Here is a 4,777-nt window from a genome sequence, read left to right on the forward strand (position 1 = left end):
GTTAGCTGGCAGCTAATTTGCATCTGTTGTCAAGGAGCAGGTAGACAACACAAAAAGAAAGACACAAAACAACCACCAAACAACAAAAACACTACATACTACAGTATGTCCATCAATGTTATATTGATAAAAAAACAGTTTGATACATACAATAAATAAAACACAGAATCATTAGTAAAATACAACGCAATCATTAGTTACACTCAAAAGGTTACTCTGAGTAGACTCACGTAGTGTGTTGTTTTTGTTTGTATCTATTCTGCCAGGGGACCAAGGCGCTGTGGGGCAACAAAGTGCAGCAGTGCTTGGAGCAGGGGGCCATAAGCAGCAACCATCATTGAGTAAGTCAGTGGTATTTTGGTACCTGGTATTTTTCCCCCTGTGCTGCAGAACTCTGGTGCCTTTGTCTCCCGCCACACCACTCAGCCAAAACTCTAGTCACCATTACTCCATCACACTCTCTCCTCCTCTGCCTGCATGCCTCCTGCCAGACTTCTTCAATCCCTCAGCAACACCTTTTGTCATTAAATTACACCCCCCCCCCCAACTTCCACCTGTGAGTCTGTGTCTGCTTTAAGGTCTTTGAATACTCAAACCTAACAGACTTAGACATTTTATATTTTATTCACTGAATGATAGTTTAACAATATAGTCCTCATGACATGACCCTTTGCTTTTTTTGCCTTTCAGTTTACCAAGCCAAGATTTGTTGGTAGTCATATCTTAGTAGAGCCAGAAAAGTAACCAGGGTAAATAAAGATCAAATAGCAACTGTTTAAATTGGGTTATTAACACAAGTTACTTGTTACAGAATGCTTTACAGACCCAAGTCACCGACCCCATTGAAGGAAGTACCAGTTCTACAGCCAGCATTTCTGTCTCAGTGAGTAACTCACTTTTCCAAATACAGTTAAAGTATTTGTATTTCACACAATTTAGTATTAAAATCATTCAAACACTTCATGTAGAACAGCTGTATAATATAATAACTTAAGGCTTGACTATGTTGTAAATTAAATGATTTGTTTAACAAAGGAATATGTTCCTTGCCATGCTTTTACAGGCTCCAGAGCCTCACACAGATGCTCAAGCTTCAGTGCCGGTCCTCAGTCCCATAGCAGTGTGTGCCACTGTGTCAGTAAGTAATTTAACATTTATTTTCATATTGTGTAGAGCATCAGCAGTGTCTTTTACCATTCTTAAATATGTTAATGCATGGTTTTCTTATTTAAAAGACCTGACTCCAGGACAGAGACATTTGAAGCTTCAAACACTCAGCTGTGCCGTTTGTGGTCTGAGGGCATTCCATCTGAAGACCACAAATGGATTGTGAAGACCCTGTTGAAGCTGGGGCCCAAGGGAAAACTAGAGCTTCAAGACAACCTGAATGGATGCCCTACAAATTGTGGAAGGTGATGGTGGTCTGTGCCAACCTTGCATGTGTTCCATGCACCAGTTCACAGGAGCAGCGCTGCACAAGAGAGCAGCCAGACTGCCCTTATGCAATGGGACTTGGCTCACAGATCAGAATTTCAGGTCATCCTCACACAAAAGTGAGTAAAGTCTCTTAATTATGTGGAATTATGTAAACAATTCTTACTGATATACATAGTGTGTGGACTTCCCCCAGCAGACTTCCCCGGACCCATGGGAACTCCTTAGCCTCCCAAGCCTGCTGTGGTGCAGAGCTGTAAGTGGCTCCTCTCCGTTTACAGCCAGGACATTTCACAATGCTGGAGGACATCAAGGCCAGAATAACATTGACCTATGGCACCAATCTAAAAATGGATTTGACCAAAAAGGTTAAATAATCTATTTCTTCAAACTAAGTTACTTATACTATTTACTACAGCCTGTATTTCAGTATTTCTGAATCATATTCAGAGGACCTTTACATTGTGTGCTTCTGATCACCAAGAAGCTTCAGGAACAGCTAAGGGGACTCTGAGTCACCTCTGTGGGAAATGAGTGTGGTCAGATTCTCATCAGTGTGCTGACCACTCAGAAAGGAGCTGGCCTGGTCAAGAGATACCAGCACGCCGGTGTGGATCCCCCGTATTTGAGGACATTTGCACACATTTTATTAAAGCCACGGCATCACTGAAGTGTCATTAAAAGTCAGTGTAGGTTTTACATAGCTATTTTCTGAACTCTGTCATCATTTTCATAGGCTTTTGATGACAAATGTTCCTGGATACCAGCATGTGGACAGACTTGCTGAGTACTTCGTGGAGCTTCGGGATCAGACTGTCTCAGCAACAAGCATATGAGCACAATTATTGTACTTTGGAGAGCCTGGATGAAGGTGACAAGCAGCAGGCGGTTTATGCAACGCGACATCAGGAGAGACTTTGGTGGATGGATCAGAACACCAAAGACCTCAAAAAAGCCTGGTGTGGAGAGCACCACCCATTCCATGTTAGATGCGAGTAGTGCACCTGCTCAGTGGCCTGACTGCTGTCGGTTGGTGGAAAACATTTTTATAAGACTCTGCAATCTTCATTCAAGCCCAGTAAGGAAATTAAAAAGGGCCAATTCAAGATGGTCCTTAATTCTGAGGGACTATCGTAAGATTATGCAGCGTGTAGTTGGCAACTCCCTGGTGATGCAGGGAACAGAGATGCAGCTGGTGAACCAGAACACCCTTGTCCAATGGCACAACAACAGGCAGAAGAAGCAGGAGCTCTTTGTGCTCCTCTAGGGCCTTGCATTGCCTCCAGCCATTTCTGAAGGGCCTCTTCAGGAGGCAAGAGAACCTCTGCTGAACCCATGCCAGCACAACAGGAGCATCAGTACAAGCTACTTGAGAGTACAGCAGTTCAGGCACAACAGAGACAGACAGCCTCTAATCATCTCCCATCATGCCAAAGGGGTCACTAAAGCAGCATTTGTTTCTCACACCCCCAGAACCAGGACCCTTGCTGACTCCTCAGAGCCTCACAACAGCAGGACAATCTTTAAGTCTAGTGCCAGTAGTTCCCCAGCTTGTCCTTCTTGTGTCAGTTCAGGGCACCAACCCATAAACCAGTACACCTACCACACCAGGGGAAGCTGGAGCTACTCATAAGAGGCCAAAAAGACAAATTGTAGAAGCAAATACATGTAAGATGTGTGGCCAGTTCCTCACTGCTGACACTGGACACAGCCAGTACTGTGGCAGAATGTTTTGCCCTCTGTCTGAATCTCTTAGTAAAGATCTGTGGTTGGAGGAAATGAGGAAAAACGTTCCCTAAATAATGTAAGTTAATAATTGTTGTTGAGTTTTATTCATTCCCAACTATAAATATACTGATATATTAAGTATTGATATATTCTGTTTACTGTGAATTGCATAACAAAATCTAATCTGTATTGTATTTATTCTACTTTTTGTGGTGTGTTTTAATAAAATCTTTCAAGAGTGTTTAATTTTTTCTATCCACACAACTGGTGTACAGCAAAATGTACAAGTGTTTTGAATGACAGCTTGTGTAAAACAGCACAATAATAGTGACGTCGCCCTGGGCAACTTGGGAGGCTTGTCAGCTGATTAAGCTCAGCTCCCGCCATCCATCTTACCAGATCAAATCTCCCACCCAGCAACCTTGAATCCAGGGGAGCAGTTTATGGATGAGAAACTACTAGCAAAGAGAAACCGGTGAATTGGCAAGTAAATAGTCACATGATAAAACTAGTGCTTATGAATGCATCAGACTGTTTCTGAATGCTTACGATCCAGAAGAGTGTATAAACTGTACACACCTCAAATTGCAGATGGCTTTTGCAGGAACACAGAAAAGTGAGGAATACTGACAACTGGGAAGCATGGTCAATATGAGGCCAAAGACCCTACCCAAAGTTCACATCAAAATGAGCACCAAAGCTCATTACAAATGAACATGTTGGCCTGCAGCTAGAAATAGTTCACTCTGCACCATCTTTACATAAAATACCAAATTCACGCAAATCTAGATTTAACACATAAGGGCTAAACCAAGATAGCGCACCAACAGTTTCTTCTAAACAAAGCTCATTATCCAACCAAGCCATCCCAAGATGAACACAAGGAAACAAAGCTCACACCAACCAAACATCACCAATACTAACAAGCCAAGCCAGTCAAGTTGCATATGCCAACACAACAGTTTAACTTCCCCACTGCCAATATTTTAGTTCCTCATCCACCAGACCAAAATCCACCATAAACCCAAGCATATCAGGTTAAGGTAATTCAGCACTACATCATCTCAACATCTGACAGAGCACTGAGCTAACAGATTTAACATTGGTATTTCTAAGATTACAAACCTAGCGACCCTGTACACAGGATAAGCGGTTGACGATGGATGGATGGATTTCATCACAACAGATTACAAACCCAAAAGACAAAAATGTCTGCAATGGTAGAGCCATAGCCACAATAGAGCCCAAGCTCCCCAGCTCTAATCTTACTAGTTCCATTCACTATCTAACTGGTTTCACCCTAGTCTTCAGACGGATACTGGTGGTGGGTACTTATGCACTGATTCCACTGGTACCAAAAGGAAACCAGAAACTGGCGACCCTCCGGTAACCAGGGAAATGCTCCCAAGACATTGTCTTCAACCATGTTCTCAGCCACACTAAGTGAAAACAACAAACAAGTTGGTCTCCTGTTGAGATCAACCACGTCAGCCTACAAAGGGATGCATGGCTCTTCAAAAATAATGTGGCTATACTCACAAGACACATGCATGTTATGCCTCAAGATGGGTTTGCAAACTAAACAAACTGTCCCCAGTTTGTTTAGTTTGCTGCT

At 42.7% G+C, this 4,777-nt stretch overlaps 1 long non-coding RNA gene across 3 annotated transcripts; it reads left to right on the plus strand.

Annotated features, from left to right (window-relative positions):
- Positions 1–403: 403 nt before the first annotated feature.
- Positions 404–3,322, plus strand: LOC123962128. Of its 3 annotated transcripts, none has more exons than XR_006822865.1 (6): positions 404–578; positions 812–883; positions 1,064–1,138; positions 1,236–1,553; positions 1,631–1,802; positions 2,171–3,322. It is a non-coding gene; the product is annotated as an uncharacterized LOC123962128 (long non-coding RNA). The 3 variants fall into 3 exon arrangements; XR_006822863.1 differs by having other exon boundaries at positions 404–556; XR_006822864.1 differs by having other exon boundaries at positions 404–556; positions 1,634–1,802.
- The last annotated feature ends 1,455 nt before the right edge of the window (positions 3,323–4,777 follow it).

This window comes from Micropterus dolomieu, linkage group LG22 (assembly GCF_021292245.1).
Source record: "Micropterus dolomieu isolate WLL.071019.BEF.003 ecotype Adirondacks linkage group LG22, ASM2129224v1, whole genome shotgun sequence".
Taxonomy (NCBI): Eukaryota; Metazoa; Chordata; class Actinopteri; order Centrarchiformes; family Centrarchidae; genus Micropterus; species Micropterus dolomieu.